The 18,882-nt window shown below is 38.4% G+C and overlaps 1 long non-coding RNA gene across 4 annotated transcripts in view; it reads right to left on the minus strand.

Moving 5' to 3' along the window:
- LOC144286346 (uncharacterized) overlaps window positions 1-18,882 on the minus strand; it is a 169,977-nt gene that overhangs the window by 124,894 nt on the left and 26,201 nt on the right. The window contains exons 2-3 of one of the 4 annotated variants that reach the window (XR_013354432.1): window positions 11,292-11,453; window positions 6,346-6,398 (exon numbers count right to left, since the gene is read on the minus strand). The exons of 1 other annotated variant lie outside the window; for it this stretch is intronic. This is a non-coding gene — a long non-coding RNA (uncharacterized LOC144286346). The remainder of the gene's footprint in view (window positions 1-6,345; window positions 6,399-11,291; window positions 11,454-18,882) is intronic. 2 more of the 4 variants (XR_013354431.1, XR_013354430.1) reach the window with 2 other exon arrangements.

Below are 18,882 nucleotides of genomic sequence, written 5' to 3' on the forward strand. Positions count from 1 at the left end.
ATGATCTAGGGTCCTGAGATCCAGCCCTGTGTCAGGCCTCCACATCAGGGAATCTGGTTGAGATTCTCTCTCCCTCTCCCTCAGCCCATGCCCCAACTCATACATCCACACTTTCTTTCAAATAAATAAATAAATAAATATTTTTTTAAAGTATCTACCACTTAGTATTGTAGGGTGGATTAAGATAATCCATAAAGTGCTAAGTACTATTTGAAGAGGACAGGAGTCCCACAATAGGCTGACACATAAAGTGCTAGATTAACAAACACTAGTCTCAACAAACGTAGATTCACTTAGTTTTATACTCCCTGAGCAACTACCATTACCTTTTTATAAATTGCCTTCAGCACTGTTTACAATGCTTCTGCTGTTATGTTGTATTATCATCCCACAACCAATCTGCCTTATAAGTCAATGTACCTTTAAAAAATATAAATACACTGAGATTTCCATATCCTAACTCTTGTGATAAAGTCAGTCTAATTGTCATTTAAAAAGATGACAGGGACGGCAGCCCAGGTGGCTCAGCAGTTTAGCACTACCTTCAGCCCAGGGCATGATTCTGGAGACCCGGGATTGAGTCCCACGTCAGGCGCCCTGCGTGGAGCCTGCTTCTCCCTCTGCCTGTGTCTCTGCCTCTCTCTCTCTCTCTCTCTTTCTCTCTCTGTCTCTTATGAATAAATAAAAATCTTAAGAAAAAAAGATGACAGGGATATTAAATTAAAATTATAAGCCTCTTCTCTAATGAAATTACCTGCATATCTTCTGGAAAAAAGGAGGAAGGAAGGTAGGTCAAACCCAGTAACAATATGATAGATAATAAAAAATAAATAAATTAATTAAATTAAAAAGGTAGATAGTATACCATGATTAAAGTTTGGTGTCTTTCAGAAATAAAAAGCTTGGTTAAGATTCAAAGTCAATATAACTCATCATATGAACAGACTAAAAAAAAAAAAAGAAAAAATACAATAATCTCAATAGACACAGAAAAAAATCATATGGTAAAAAACAATACTCATTCATGATACAACCTCTAAGAAAACTGAAAATAAATGTATATAATTAACAAAATCCACTCCCCTCAAAAAAGGTATAGCAAACATTATACTGAATGGTGAAATACAAAACACTTTCTCCCTGAGATTGTGAGGAGACAAAAATACTGATTATTACCATGTATAGTAAACATTTCTTAAAATAACTTGATAGGATGAAATAAAACTGTCTTATTCTTAGATGATATTATTAGATTAAAAATCCAAAATAATGTACAGAAAAACTATTACAACTATTAAATACATATGAAGAAGTGGCTGGATGCAAAGTCAGTGTATTTTAAAATTATCTGGTTTTCTTTTTCTTTTCTTTTTTTTCTTAAGTAGCCGAGTTTGGAGCCCAATGCAGGGCCTGAACTCAGGCCCCTGAGATCAAGACCTGAGCTGAGATCAGTGCTTAACCAACTGAGCTACCCAGGCACCCCAAAAATCATCTGTATTCCTTTTTCTAAAATATTCTTTTTTTTTAAATTTATTTATGATAGTCATACAGAGAGAGAGAGAGAGGCAGAGACACAGGCAGAGGGAGAAGCAGGCTCCATGCACCGGGAGCCCGACGTGGGATTCGATCCCAAGTCTCCAGGATCGCGCCCTGGGCCAAAGGCAGGCGCCAAACCGCTGCGCCACCCAGGGATCCCTGTATTCCTTTTTTTAAAAAAAGATTTGTTTTAGAGGGTGGAGGAAGAGTACAGAGAGAGGGGGAGAGAGTCTTATGCAGACTCTATGATGAGTGTGAAGCCCAATGCAGAGCTCAGTGTTTTGACCCTAAGATCATAACCTTAGCCAAAACCAACAGTTGGTTGCTTAACTGACTCTGCCACCCAGGCAACCCCATCCGTATTTCTAAATAGTCACAAAAAATAGAACATGGGTATTTTAAAGGATACATTTATAAAAGTATCAAAAAAGGAATAAATCTATGAACAATGTGCAAATATGTAAAAATTATAAAATAGGATTAAGAGAATTTAAAGCAAAGCTAAATCATGGAAATGTACCATATTCTTGGATCATAAAACATTATATAGACTTTAATTCTCTCTTCATAGAGGCAGCCTGGGTGGCTTAATGGTTTAGCACCACCTTCAGCCCAGGGCCTATTCCTGGAGACCCGGGATCGAGTCCCACGTCAGGCTCCCTGCATGGAGCCTGCTTCTCCCTTTGCCTATGTCTCTGCCTCTCTCTCTTTCTCTCTCTCTCTCTCTCTCTCTGTATCTCTCATGAATAAATAAATAAAATCTTTAAAAAATATATCTCTTCATAGATTTAAGTATTCAATGCAATCCCCATCAAAGTAGGTTCTTTATGGTAGAAACTAATAAACTTCTAATGATATAAAAATACAAAGGGCCAAAACTGAAGGACTTACTCTACTAGATATTAAGATTTCCAAAATGCACACTTTCAGACAGTGCAAAGATAAACAAATAAATATACTGAAAAGAATCCAGAAATAGACCGACAAAAGTATCAATTTATGACAAAGATGGCTTTGCAATGCAGTGGCGATTCAGCATGGAGCAGGGCCAATAGGATATCCATATGAGAAAATAAGATTCTTAACTCCTGGGATGCCTGGGTGGCTCAGTTGGTTGAGAATCCAACTCTTGACTTTAGCTCATGTCATGTTCACAGGGTCCTAGGATCAAGCCCCAGTGTTGGGCTCCATGCTCAGCAGAGAGTCCACTTGAGGATTCTCTCTCCCTCCATCTGCCCCTCCCCCTGCTTGCTCACTTGCTCTCAAATAAATAAATAGATCTTTAAAAAAAAAAAAGAATCTTAACTCCTCTCTCTAGATCAACTGGAGATAAAAAGTGAATGGTTGTCTCTCTCTTTTCTTTGTACTTCTTTGCACATCTGCTTCTTTTTCTATGTATCTCCTACCCCACCGGTGCTTTCTCTCCTTCTCTGTTTTGGAAAAATATTACCACTAACAGTTGTTGATGTAAACTTACTTCTTTGAAGTGACTAGTCAGTCCACGGAGAAAACCACTTAAATCTACTTTCATAATCTTGGGAGCAAGGTTGGGTCAAGTAGGCAATTTCCCATCTTCCAATTTATCAGCTGTAACCAGAAGGTGGCTCACAGCAAGCACAAAGCCACTCTTACCAAACCACATGGATGGTGTGAAGAAAAGCATCCTATAAAAGAGAAAGTCCTACCCAGATGTTAACTATAGGTTTCTGCTCAAGAAAACAGATGTCTAGAATAACTTCCTCTAAATCCAAATTAGGGAAGCAACACAGAAACAATCTTGAAATCAAGAAAACAACAGAACAAGTTAATGTAGTACCTGAGATGCAAATATGGAGGAAAAAGTGGGAACAGAATTTAACAGAGAAGCTGGAGAATTATCTCTGATTCAGGAATGACACATGCAATTAGCCCTTTAATTGCTCAATCCTGTATGATAAAGGATAACTGGATTCTAGGGTGGGGGATGGCTTGTCTTCTGTTTTACCTTAGGACATCCTTCCTGATGTGAGACAATAATGACTGCAGGTGTTGAGTTCCCTGATGGTAGGTTTTTCAGGTGTTGATCTTTGTATTTTTAAGATTTATTCATTTATTTATTTGAGAAAGAGTGAGAGTGTGAGAGAGTGTGAACAATGGGGAATGGTGGGAGAGAAGCTCCCTACTGAGCAGAGAGCCTGATGTGGGACTCAATCCCAGAACCCTGGGATCATGACCTGAGCCAAAGGCAGACACTTATCTGACTGAGCCACCCAAGCACCCCAGGTGTTGATTTTTGTATTAAAGGGCATCTGAGGCAGTCTCAATATTTAATGCATAAGTGATAAAAGAATCAGCTGAGGAGCTTATTAAAATGTAGATTCCTGGATGTGTTCCATAGATATTCAATTCATTAGTGGTTTGAGAAACACTAGGAAGCTTCTCTGGTGAGACACAATGATCATATCACCTTCGTTTCATCCCATCCAATTCCTAAGGACATAGGACTCTTTCTCTGGTTCCTCCAATCCCACAATGTTCACCATCAAATTGAGCCCTTTTCCAGTCTGCCCTAAGTTTTACAAGTTCTAAAATCATTTTTCAGTCAATACTCTTACCACAATATTCTCCAAACCAAATTTTCTAGTGTTGATAAATTTACTCATCTTGCTTTTCTAAAGCAGAGAACTACGATTTAATCAGAATCTATATAGCATGGTAAAAGATTTTGTCGTGTTGTAGTCAGAAGTTCTGAGTTTGAATTCTCACTTCACACTTATTTTTTGAATGTCCTTGCTCAAATTATTTATAATCTAAGAATCCTATATTCCTTATGTATATTAAGAGACATTAATTTCTGCCTCCCCCTCCAACTGCTAGTTTGTTAGAATCAGTTTTAAGGCTAGAACAGTTTATAAACAGTTCATTCTACAAGTCTGAAACAACAAGCATATGGATGTGAGATCACTTACCCAAAGTCATATTGCTGTTTATAGGATATAAGAATTAAATGATGTCAGGTGCAGCTGAGCTTGTCTACTCTACTTGTCGCACATCCCTCTTGGACTAGCAGGCTATCCAGGGCGCACTTTCTTTTTTTCTTTTTTTTTTTTTTCCCCAGGGCACTTTCTCTCATGGTGATGATTAAAGCTCAAAAGGTCAAGCCCAACCACTTTCAGAGCCTAGAGACAAGTGGGTGTCAAGGCCAAGACAAGACAGTGGCCCCACAGCAACAACCAGGATAGGGCTACTTGTAAATATCAGGATAGGGCTACTTGTAAATATCAGGATAGGGCTATTTGTAAATATCAGTAGGATGAGAATGTATAATTAGATGACTTCAACTGTTCTTAGGTCGGCTATTATACTCCCCAAATTTGACATAGTGGTATGGGATGGTCACATGAAATGCAATTAACACTTGCTCATTTCCTTTGATTGTTGAGGACAAAAATCAAGGCTTGAGATGATGTCTTAGTATGCTCAGGAGGCTAAAACAGGATACCATAAACTGTGTGGCTTATACACAGAAATTTATTTCTTACAGTTCTGGAGGCTGGGAAGTCAAAGATTAGGGCACTAACAGGTTCAGTGCTTAGTAAGGTCTCACTTCTTGGTTCATAGATGACCATGTTCTTACTGTAACTTTTCATGGTGGAAGGGGCAAGGAACCTCTCTGGGGTCTCTTTACTAAGGACACTAATCCATACATGAGGGCTCTATCCTCATGACCTACCTCCAAAGTCTTCACCTCCAAATACCATCATACTGGAGAGTAGTTTTCAACATAGGAATTTTGCAAGAACACAAACATTCAGTCTATAGTATGTAGGGCACAGGGCAACACCTTTCTTTTCTATAAATGTAGTGCTAAAGCCAGGGGATATTGAAATTCTATACTAGAAAACACGGACTCAGCAGATTAGCCAACCCAAATTTATGTCATCAATTCAAGAGTCCAGGTCAGGGAATACAAATAGATTTTGACTTGCATATCTACTGATTTATTTGAAATGGAGCTTGGATTTCTAGGTTGAGAAGGATTCTGAGGCCATGTTCAGGCTAACTGGAAAACAGAGCCAGCATCAATTACTGGTAACAGTCATAGACATGGCAGTATCAGAGATGTGGGCTAGATAGAGGGCAGAAGCCAAAATGGAAACACACTGGATTTCAGGAAACCAAGAAAAATGAATGAAATGCATCAAGTCAGAAAAGATGACACAGAAGGTATCATCTAGCAATGTGAGGCATATTGCAACTTTATACAAAGACCCAGTACAAAAGTGTCTTTGTTTAAAAGAAGAGTTTAAGGGGTTTTTGGCTGACTCAGGAGGTAGAGCACACAACTCTCAATCTCAATGCCATGAATTCAAGCCCCATATTGGGCATGGAGCCTACTTATATCGGTAAATAAAAGCAGAGTTTGAAACTCCAGCATCCCTTGGTATACCCAGACAGTTCTGTTTCTGAGATAAATAAAAGCCTAGTAAATGAGTCTGACCCTATGCTAGGCTCTGGGAATACAAAATTGAATGAAATCCTCCATCCCCTCAAAGAGCTGAAGGCCTAATGGGATAGTCAGAAATCTGAATAATGGCTCTCAACCCTCTCATGCACCAAAATCAAATAGAGACATATTTATAGCTTGCCGCCCTTGAGATTCAGATACAACTGGCCTAGGACAAAGCCTAGGTATAGTGTTCCTTAAAATCACCCTCAGGGGACTCTGATGACTAAGCCTTGAAGAGAAAGAATTAAAGTCTTTGGATAAAGTAGGGGAGAGGCAATGAATGCAAACAGCTTGTGCTAGGTTATGAGGGTACAAAATACCTTATCACCTTCAAGTTTTGTTGTAAGTTTCTTGCAACTGGAGCTGAGTGTATCTAGAGGAATAGGGGAGCTGATATTAGGTGGGGACAGGCAAGAGCAAGATAATAGAAACCCTCCTGTGATAAGCTATTTAAACTTTTGCCATTTACATAAAGAAAGTTCTCTAAAAACTATAAAGCACAATAATACAAATATAATTTTTTAACTAGTATTAATAGGTAGCAATAGTCTTCTGAGAGGTATATGTTTTGTATCTCCTCCTTACCCTCTGAAATCTCAACCAATATGAAGGACAGATCCATCTGCCTTAAGGCATTGAAAGAGGGAGGTGGTGCAAAATTCTACTGAAGAGAGGATTAAAGGATAAGCCATTTGAAGGAGATAGAGGAAACTAAACTGTAGAGGGACAGCTGAAAAGTTACTTTTTACTTAGTCCACCCATTTTTCACCTCCACCCAGCATTAATGTTACTTTCAGAAGTGCTATGTTTGACTGTGTGGTAGTGAAAGGACCAGCCATCCCTGGAAGTCAAATGGCTTTGGCTCTAGCTTTGGCCCAATCACAAAATAGCTGTGTGTTCTGAGTCCCAGCTTCCTCATCCATAAAAGGAGTTAGTAATTACTAGCCAGCTTTTCTAACATGTTTTGAGTGATTTAAATTAAACTAATATTTACTGAGCTCGTTAGATCTTCTCATGTGAGATAATGAGATAATCTATGGTACAGTGCATTGTAACTTTTAAGTGCCATACAAACGTTAAGAGATAGTCATTGCTAATAAATATAGTAATTTACACAAACCGTTCACCATTTAGGTCAAATTACAGTGCAGTCAAATAATGATGAAGCATATCATTAACTATCTGTTGGATGATTTCTTGTATATAGGTTTTGATTGCAACACGAAGCAAATTACATCTGTTAAGCATTCTTTGCTTGTTGCCCAGAGAGCATGGTTGTCTGCTCATAGTCTTAAACGTTAGAAGGAGTGTTATTTCTCTTAGTTCATCTCAGTGAGTGAGCAAACCAAGTTTTAGCAAATCATGCAGTGAGTCAGTAGTGGAGATGGGCTGTAGAAAGAGTCTCAGAATGGAATTCTGAGACTATTACTTAGCACAGCAGGTCGGTGTGCCTCTGGGGATAATTGGAACTCTCTAAGCTGGCGATGGGGGATCGGGGTGGGGAAGAGACCAACTGTATATTTGATGTTTCACTGAGGTTGGAAAATGGATAATTTTAGGACTAACATCTCAACCTCATTCTTTAAGCCTCTGGTTGCATTTTGTGGTTTTTTTTGTTTTTTTTTTTTTTTTGTTTTTTTGAATCAGGACATTATTTCAAACAATCGTGGGATTCTGAATTGTTCATTCTTTCCAGAGAAGGGCTCCTAATTTTGCCTCTCTGAGGTTTGTGTTTCTGAAAGTCTGTCTGTGAGAAGGAGGAGAATAAACTTCATCATTAATGTTTGATTTATCATTTAGGGGAAAACTTGCATTATCTTTAAATGGCTGGGTCCAACAACGTATTGGCACAAAATACATGTTGTAAAAAATACCAATATACTAAAGATTTATATGAATTCACTTTTCTGCTTGATGAGAGCAGGCAGTTTCTACCAGGCACGTGGTCTGTGGTTTCCTAGTAATAACCTTTGGCTCTACACTCAGTCAAGCCAGGTTTGAATCTTGGATTTGCTATTTCTTTGCTGTGGCCCCTCATTCTCCTCTCAACCTTTCTTTATCTATAAAATGAAAATGGTAATAATATCTACTACACAGTGTTGTTTGGGGGGAATTAAATGATATCACACATCAAAAGTGGATGACACGTAAGTGCTACAAAATGGTGAGCCCTTATTTTCATCATTCCAGAAGCCACTTCACCCTCTAAGTCTCAAACAATAATTTAGAAGTGATAAAACAGAGATGAGGTCTCTGCTCCCTATAGAGAATGTCAATCTGACTTCAAAGTTAGGGTGCAATATATACTAGACTAGCAATAATATATACTTGTCTAAGTACAACACTTGGACATTTTGGGGCCTGGGTTCTAGTCCTACCACTACCATTAGCTGGCTTAATCTTATGATGATGATTCCACTTTCAACATTCCCATCCTTTCTCCATGCTTTCTCAGAAGTGGAGAAGACAATGAAGAAAGCAATATGGTTGTAGTGAGTGAATAGTTCTATAGGATGTGTCAGCCCTTTCTTTCATCTGAAGTGACTAATGATATATACCTGTGGCTACAAACCATCCCCAATTTCTGTATCAGTAGCCTCTGCCTTACCATGTGGGGAGAGTTGTGTCTCAGAAAAGTCTCAAGACCTTCTATGAAGACTTAATACCTTTGAAAGAGTCCCAGCTCCCTGGATTGGGTCAGACATTCTTTGTATATCTTGGCCATTTTTATATAGGCCTGAGGATCAAATTGGATCTCAGCCCTGCTGGCACCTTGATCTTGGATTTTCAGTTGCCAGAACAAAGAAGAAAATACATTTCTGTTGTTGAAGTCACCCCATCTATGACATTTTATTATAGCAACCTAGGAAGACTAAGACAACTGGCTTGGACTCTTTGGTACTGGCAGTCTTCTGAACTATGGTTCTATTAATATGTAAACATCTGAGAGCCAAGCTAAGGGTGAATCAAAATTAAACTTCTTAGTCTCAATTTTACCCCATGTCCGTTTCCTTCCTCATCTCAGCACCCCAGACGATAAGATGCATGGCTTTTGAAATTTCCTGAATCATGAACTAGATGGTCAAGATCTTAATATATTGAGTGTTATGAATGAGGAAGCTACAAGGAATGTGATCACTAATGTTTTATTAATGCATATGCAGAAAAGCAGCTAAATTATGGTATTTTAGTAACAGACTTAATTTTCTTCCTCTGTCTTAGGATGTAAAAGTTATCAGCAAATAAGCATTTTGAAGAAGAGAGAAAACAGGGAAATGGTTAAGATTTTGCCCATTTACCCATAAGGCCTGTCAAATTGGAGAGTTTGGCAGATTATGGTAAACAAATTTGTCTTCCAAAAGAGTTCCATAAAGAATGGTGGACCCAAAGGAATTGTAGAGAACCCACACAGGCTCTAGGAGAGTGGAGGCTGAAGGGTTTACCCTTCAATGGAGAATTTGTTCTGAAGACACAGGACATAATATAACTGTTGTCCTATTTGGGTTTTCAGTGATACCTAGAAACACTTTCACAAGGGTTTTGGATGCCTCCTCCTCCCCTTTACCATGAATCTTCTAAACCTTTTCCATTTTATCCAGCCATCAACTCTCCTCTCACCCCTAACTCACTTTCATTGGAAGACCTTGCCTCCTACTTCTTCAAGAAAATAACAGTAGAACTTGAGTTTCAGAATCATATTCCCTCTGGCCTCAAATGGCTGTATCCTTTAAACTTTTCATTCTTTTTGCCTCTCCAAAAGAAAATATTGACATTTTCTTTCTAAAGCTGATGCCCCTACCTATGTTTGCAACTTTTCCTCCTCTAAAGCATTGCTCCATCAATTATTCTGTCTGTTGGATATTTCAAACCTCCTCCATTGCTCCTTCCCTTGATCCGACAGACATGTTCAAATATCTACTACCCTTTAAAAATTCAAAATAAAACCTTGTCTCAACCCTGTTCTCCCTAAAGTCACTATCTCTCTCTCTTATTTTTCCCTCTTATCCAGGTTTCTTGAAAGAGTCATGCTTTGTTTTTATATAGTTCTCTCCCATTCTTTTTTTAAATCACAGCATCCTAGCCTCTACTCCAACAATTTAATTGAAATTGCTTTTCCATAGGCCATTAAAAACCTCTAATTGTTAAGCTCATTGGCTGATCCTTTTCCTACCTGGATTTTCTATTGCATTTTATGCTGTTGACTAAGTCCTCTTCTAAAACCATTCCTTCTCTTGGCTTTGGTGACACTGCTCTTAGTTTTCTTCCTACTTTTCTGACAACCATTGCCCTTTTTTGATTCATGTTAATTTACTCAATTATTTAAATAAGAAATTTTAAGGTAGATCTTTTGCTCTCTACTTACCCTACACACTATTCCTGGTCAGATAATTAATCCTTGTAATTTCAACTATCTCACTTTTGTTTGGATCATTCTCAAAGATTTAACAATAATTTAAGTGCTTCCAAGCTCCAGGCTTACCCTCCTTTTATATTCCTATGCTAAAACCATCTCAAACTCAACATATACGTTTTTAAACTTGCTTTATTTCCTCCAAGCTTGCTCTCTTGGTATTCTTCATCCAAGTGAGAAACTAGATACATCATTTCCCTTCTTGAAAACTCCTACCACTTTAAAATTTTTGCATTACTGGGACAGAAACTTTTATCCTGGGCATACAATCCACTATGTTCTCCAATATCTCTTCCAAGTAGATATATAGGCTTGTCCATTAGTTCTAGCCAGTAGAGTATGGGAAAAAAGGGGGCTTCTAGGTGGCTCTGTCAGCTAAACGTCCAACTCATGGTTTCAGCTCTGGTCATGATCACAGGGTCATGAGATTAAGCCCTGTATGGGGCTCTGTGCTCAGTGGGGAGTCTGCTCAAGATTCTCTCTCTTTCTCTCTGCCCCTCCTCCATTTGTGAGCACATACTCTCACTCTCTTGCTCTTTCTAAAATAAATAAATCAGGGACAGCCCAGGTGGCTCAGCAGTTTAGTGCCACCTTTAGCCCAGGGCCTGATCCTGGAGACCTGGGATCGAGTCCCATGTCAGGCTCCCTGCATGGAGCCTGCTTCTCCCTCTGCCTGTGTCTCTGCCTCTCTCTCTGTGTGTGTGTGTGTGTGTGTGTGTCTCGTGAATAAGTAAAATCTTAAAAAATAAAAAAATAAAAAATATAAATAAATAAATAGACAAATAAATAAATAAATAAATAAATAAATAAATAAATAAATAAAATCTTTTTAAAGAAAGAATGAAGTGCCCTTACCTCCAGGGCTGGCTTATAAAAACCTCCTGTACTACACTTTATGGTCTCTTTGCCTCCCCTTCTGCCGGATACATGTTGATGTCCAGGGAATTGAAGATGGCAGGGTCTGCTTCAGTGGGGGCACCACCACAGTCACGCAGAGCAAAAGAACTCTGCCTGCTGCTAAACAAAAACATTCCATTATTTGAATATAACAGTTCCAACAAATAGACTCTACATGTTAACCTAGCACATTTCCATGTTTGCATTCACCTTTGACTATAGCCCAAATTCTGGCAAAACAGAGCTACATAATCTATTCCTTTTTTTAAAAAAAAGATTTTATTATTTATTCATGAGAGACACAGAGAGAGGCAGAGACATAGGCAGAGGGAGAAGCAGGCTCCTCTCAGGGAACCCAATGCGGGGCTCCATCCCCAGATCTGGGATCACGCCTTAAGCCAAAGGCAGACACTCAGTGGCAGAGCCACCCGGTGTCCCTACATAATCTATTGCTAATATACTCTGCCCACTAGATTTCTATCTCCCCTCCTCACATAATCTAGTCTTGATTCAAGCCATACTTGTTTCCTTTCCCTAATTGTACCATGCTCTTTTATACCTTTTACCTCTACATATAAAATATATTTCTGCAACATGGGCATCTCTTTCATATCCTTTCCATTTTGTGTATGCTTATTCACTTTTTTCATACACAATTCAAAGATGTGCTCCCCTATGAAGCTGTCTCTAATTCTTTAGATGAATTTCTGTCTCCTCTATGTTCCCATAACTCTTTATCACATAGTTTTATTTACCACATGAATCAAAATTATTTATACTCCAATGTCTCCATGATATTTTGAGTACATTTTAAGCAGGAAATTTATTTTTGCTTTCCTAGAAGATAGTATACTATCTGGAATACTTAGGTACTCCAAGAAGTAAAAGAATAACCAAAGTAACATATTTTTTTTAAAAATCAAATTCCTGGGATTAAGTAGTGTTTACTGGCTTTGTAGTATTCCTAGAAAAAAATAACATAATTACTCAATTTTATTTTTAAGTTTTGTAAAAGACATGACTATTCCTAGAATTAAGAAACCACATGTCATGAATGTGATATGAAAAAAGGTAGGATGAGGGCCACCTGAGTGGCTCAGTCAGTTAGATGGTGGCTGTCTTTGGCTCGGGTCATGGTCCCAGGGGGACCATGGGACTGATGCTGCATTGGGCTTTCTCTTCTGCTCCCTGTTCTGTTTAACTGACGCTGCTTCTTCTCCCTCTCCCCCTGCCTGCCACTCCCCCTGCTCTTCTTCTCTCTCTGTCCCTCTCCGTCAAATGAATGAAATCTTTTTTTTTTTTAAAAGGAAAAAAAAAAGAAAAAGGGTTAATTGAAAAAGAAGAACACAGCTGTGCCCTTACAAAAAGGGACAAGTAGTGTAACTCTTGTGGAAAAAGAGGGATCAACATTGAAACGATTTGGAAAAGTTTACAAAAATGCAGCAAGGAAAGCTGTGAGTCCAAGACTCATGAAGTAAGTCTTAACATCTTCCCCAAAATATACAAGAAATATTTATGGACCTGAAGGAGAGGAAAATAGAAGGGTCTTGTTGATAAAAATAGAATAAAGGTAAAGGTCCATTTCAGGAAGCAGTGAAGAGAAATATCATAGCGACTCTTGAGCAATATAATATGACAATAGCAGAAACAAGTGTCCTTCTGGTGCAGAAAGACAGAGGGAAGATTTGCTTTACAAAACTCAGCCCTGGCTATAGTTTACAAAGAAAAAAAAAATAAGAAGAGGGTAGAACAATAAACATAACCGGGAATACCAGAGATAATTTGAAGAGGAGGTTCATGCTTGAGAAGCTTGGGTCTTAGATTAACTGGGCCTGCAGGAAATGAGAAGCAGAAAAGGAATTAAGAGAAATGTCAGAGGGGAAGAAAAGAGGGATGCCAAGGAGGCTAGGTGCTTGTGGGGACTGAGTCCCTAGCAAACTACTGCACAGGTAACAGAAGATTAGAGAAGATGAGTGCCTGTGTGGCTCAGTGGTTGAGCATCTGCCTTTGGCTCAGGGTGTGATCCTGGGGTCCTGGGATCGAGTCCCATATCAGGTTCCCTATAGGGAGCTTGCTTCTCTGCCTCTCTCTGTGTCTCTTGTGAATAAATAAATAAAATCTTAAAAGAAAATAAAGAAGACTAGAGAAGTTTAGAGTTATAACCTACTGAGCTCTGGGGACAACACTAGGTCTATACAAATCAGTGGGAGTGTTTTTTTGTTTTGTTATATTTTCTCCCCCCACAATGGGACTAACTTGATACTTGGAATTATCAAAGAGAGAAGAAAGAGCAGTACAGTGCATTGTTTAAAACAAGGCTTTAAGAGACAGGAATTCAGAGTAAGAAAATGTATACTAGGTAATAGAAGCATCAGAATTATAAATATTCATAAAAGGAAAACAGCATTTAGAGATAAAGCACTTCTCTGAATTGGGTTGAGAGGGCAATGTTAGGAGGGGATTATTAATTCAGTGGCCAAAGAAATATGTATGTAAGAGCCAAACCTCTAGAAAATAAGTCCAAAACGAAAGGACTGCACAAGATAAATGGACTACATTTATGTCGTATGCCATTTAACAAGAAGTTAAAGATATTTCCTTTTACAGAAAAAAACACACAAAAAATGACAACCCACAACTGATTCCTCTAGAGCTGGGATATGTGTTGAACTATAAGAACACTATGTGAATTGCTTTTGGAATAACGATAAATGCTAGCAAAAGATAGCAAAAGATTGATGGGGGCGATGATGATAAAAGCAATGTTTTCTTTTCAAGATGGCCAAAAAAGGTTGGGTCACCGCACAAACTGATAGGGGTGTTCTCAGGGAAGGAGTGATGACCAAGGATTATATTAGGCTGAATGTGATCATCAGAGAAAACATATTTATTTATTTTGGACCCCCTATTAGGGAGACTGCATAGAGCAGCAGCCTGTAAAAGGCATCAAAGACAAGGAGACCTAAAGTTAAGACTGGTTCTTCATCTTCCAAGCTCGGAGATCTTTGAGGGTCTGACATCCCACTAGAGTATGAGTTCCATGAAAACAGAAACTTGGACTTGGTTGGCATTACCCACTGCTATATTTCTGGAGCCTTGAACAGTACCTGCTACATATAAGGTACTCAATACATATGTATGGAACCGACAAATATACTTGGCCATTTAATTTCATTTTAAAGACAGATGATGGACTCAGTTTTTCTGCAGTTCATAATCTGATATTGAGACATTGACTCGCATTAACCTAATGCATCTTAATTATAAAAAAATAATTTCACCAACTTCAAGAGTTTGGGTTAGGATTCAGTGAAAAAACTTTCATATGAATACATACCCAGCAAGGCATATAGATATTGAATACTAGTTTTTGTCTTCTTTAATTCAGAATGTGTTAAACACTCATCACATGCCAGGAATTCTACTCATAAGAGAGATATAATAATGAGGCAAACAGACAGGGCATCTCTCCTGCTTGAGCTTCTAGAATAGTGAGGCGATGCCTATGTTCATAAATATCCACTAAGACAAGAGCTATGTGGCAAGAGCATAGGGAACAGAGAAGATGCAAGATAGGCACAGATTTCATTTAAAGGGTCAATGAGATCTTCCCTGAGAAAACAGAATTGGAGGCCAGATCTGAAGAAATAGTCATCATCATCGCCCGGATAAAGAAGGATGCATGAGAAAACTCGTAGGCAGTGTGTAAAGGTCCAGAGGAAGGGGGAAACATGAGAGATTTAGGAGGATCATCTAAGGCCAGAGGGGCTGGAAAACAGATAACAAAGGAGGAAATGGCAAAATAAAGCTGACGAGATAAGCATGGGTAAATTCATGATCGGATCTTGGTTAACCTCTCTGATAATTTCTGAACCATCTCAAATAAGCAATCCCACACTGAAGGATTCTTGCTCTTTGGAAAACTTTGCTCTGTTTATACCTCCTGTCTTCCTTGATGCTACCTCCACTTAAAATTGCTTTGACCAACTCCTCTCCCCCTCCCATATTTTGACTGAAATATCAACATATAACATATGTAAGTATAAGATGTATGCCACTCTTCTTTTATACTAAAGTACTTTGCCTTCAAAACTCAGCCAAGTGTCTCCCCCTGATGCCCCAGCCTCATTTAAATAATAACCTTTCCTCCATGAGACTCATGCATAATTTACTTGAGGATGACATCACATTGCACTGAGATGATTCTCTCTACACCCTCCCTTCTAGACTCTAAATTCTTTGAGGAAAGACAATGTTTCATGTAACTTCTTTTCCCCACACTAGCTGGAACAAAGGAGGCACCCAGTAAAGGGAGGCTGGATGAATTTACAGACAGATGAATGTTATGCCTTCTACTTAGGCAACTTTATTTTGTATGGAATAAAGAACATTGTAAGGGGGCTCATGGTAGCTTTCAAATGAAGGGGGAAGCTTCTGGTATCAGGTGAGAATGGTGCCTAGAATAACTGTGAACTGTGTTCCCCAATTCCAATGCAGGGAAATGATAAAAGTGATAAAGATCATTTTGGAGATTTTTCATCATTTGAATAGGAAGAAATAATTACCAAATTTCAAAGATATTATGCAACCAACATCTCCCTTCCACCCCCATATTGCAGCCAAGGAACCACAGAAAGGCAGATTTAAAAGTCATACTCAGGCTTCCAAGCTAGGACATGAAAAGTTTGTAAGTCTCCCCTCTATCCTAAAAAGTAAAAAGCTAAACAAATTGGGAAAGCAACAGCTCTTATGGATCTGTAAGAGAAGATCACAAAGTGAACCACTTTACCCCCCAAAACAGGTGAGTATGGAGAAGCACTATTTACTGGAGCAGAAATCTCTGCAGGAACCAGTATAAGGAAAGGAAAACATGAGTTCTCATGGATGAATTGCAGGATACTCAGTGTGGACAAGTCTGAGGTAAAAACTCCTCAGAGAGATATCCCACACTTTTGTGAGTGTTACTGATGCTCCACCAGGTTCTTATGGTGAATGTCAGAGAAAAAATCACCTCCTGCTTCCATAGGGTGAGGGCAAAAGGAACCATTTTTGAAATATGTGTGGTGTTTGGTCCTTCCTAATTAGATCTGCTCTCAGGAAAAACTAGTTAACCAAAGCCTAACCTGCTAGAGTTTTGTGAGAGCCTACCTGACCTGAGGGAAGTGAAAAACTCAACACCAGCCATCTCTAGCCTTCCAGTGAAAGAAGGGGAACATGCAACTCCAGTCCACTCTAGCCATCTTGTCCCTCTAAAAGGGAAGGGGAAGCTGAGAAGCACGTGACTTAACCAATAAAATACAGAGTCCAATAAAATACAGAGACTTAACCATAGGATTATAAAATACGTCCCCTCTACCCATACCTCACCACCACATTCCTGAAGGCCTATTTACTGCAATTCGTTTTATCCAGTATATCGTGTCCAGCTGTCAACAAAAAAATGACAAGGCAGCTAGACTTGATTCAAATTAAAAATGTCTACTTTGAGAAAGATATTGTCAATAGAATAAAACACACACACACACATACACAGACTGGGAGAAATATCTGATAAAGGATTGTTATCCAAAACATACAAAGAACTCTTAAAACACCACAAGATAAAAATCCAATTAAATAATAGGTCAAAAGCCTTAGCAGACACCTCACCAAAAGATGATACAGAGATGGTAAACATATAAAAATATGCTCCACATCATACAAGGAATTGTAAATTAAAACAAGATAGCACAATATACATAGCACGATGACATAACATGGCCCAAATCCAGAACACTGCTAACCCTAAATGCTGACAAGGATGTGGAGCAATAGAAACTCATTCATTGCTGGGGGAGGTAGGGAATGCAAAATGGTACAGCCACTTCAGAAGACAGTTTGGTGGTTTCTTAGAAAATTAAACATACTCTTGTCATACAACCTAGCAATTGTGTCCCTTGGTATTTACCCAAAGGGATTGAAGATTTATGTGTACACAAAAATCTGCACTTGTATGCCTATAACAGCTTTATTCAAACTTGCCGAAATTTGGAAGCAACCAAGATGTATGAATAAACTGTGGGACAATCAGAAAACGGAATACCATTCAAAGCTAAAAAGAAATGATATAATAAGCCATGCAATTATATGGAATAACCTTAATATATATTTAAGGTTCTTAATGTATTAAGAAAAATAGATAAAATCAGTAAGTGAAAGAATCCAATCTAAAAAGACTACCTATGGCATGATTCCAACTAGATGACATTTTGTAAAAGGCAAAAGTATCAATACAATAAAAAGATCAATGATTAACAAGAGTTGGGGGTGAGGGTGAATAAGGTGGAGCACACAGGATTTTAGGGCAGTGAATATATTCTTCATGATACTATAATGATGGATGCATGTCATTATACATCTGTCCAAACCCACAGAATATACAACAAGCCCATACAATGTATGGGCTTTGGGTGATGTCACGGTAGGTTTATCAGCTGTAACAAATGTACCACTCTGGTGGAGGATATTGATGATAGGGAAGTCAATGCACATGCAGAAGCTGAGAATAAATGAGAAATCTCTATACATTCTCAATTTTTGCTGTGCACCAGTAATTGCTCTAAAAAATAAATTTTATTTTTTAAAAAAGGCACATTCAACTCAAGGCCATTCTTTTTGCATCCTTTACTGAGAACTCAAAGTGAGGGCCAAGCAATTCCTTTAGTTATAGCGGGTCCCTGCAGTCATTTAGAACCAGGTGTTTTCATAGTTAGGATATTGCACACTGATGGCTCAAGGCACATTCTGTGGCCTCACCTCTCACCTTCACATCTGTGCATCAAACCTCACACAAACGTTACCTTGTTTGCAACTAGTCAAAGTATGCTTAAGGTTTTTGGTTTTGTGGGGTTTTTTTTGTTTCTTTTTTTGCTTCTTCCCTTAAGAAGTATGCTTTTTGAAGTCATAATTCTTACCTCATTTAAGTGGGAAATGATATGCTGAATTTACCACACCTGAGATCATAAGAAAAATACATAAAATCAGAAAGTATACTTCACCTTTGTTGGTGACAATTATTTTTTCTGATGTTAAGGAACTCCTGTGAAAATAAAAACCTATTTGGAAAGAATTATAATCAATAGAATATAATTAGGAACAACGTTCATATCTAAGAACAGGGTAAGATAAGTAAAAGGACATGCTGACTAATTAAGCTATTTGTTGACAATAATGGTTATGAGGAATTCCTATGATATAAATGAAATATATATGAATATATATATTCATTCACTTATTCAGCAAATCCACACCATGTCCTGAGTACCCACTCTGTCCCTATGATAGTTGATGGGATTCAGCAATAAATAAAACAGCCCTGATCTCTGAAGCCATGGTGCTTACAATCAATGTCAGTAGTTCTCAAAGTGTGGTCTGTGGGTCAGTAGTATCAGCATCACCTGGAACTTGTGAGAAATGCAAATTTTTGAATCATCAACCAAAACTGTTCTATCAGAAATTTGGGAGATGGAGCTCAGTAGCCTGTGTCTTAGCAAATCTCTCCCATGATTCT

The sequence above is a fragment of the Canis aureus genome, chromosome 16, assembly GCF_053574225.1.
Source record: "Canis aureus isolate CA01 chromosome 16, VMU_Caureus_v.1.0, whole genome shotgun sequence".
NCBI lineage: Eukaryota > Metazoa > Chordata > Mammalia > Carnivora > Canidae > Canis > Canis aureus.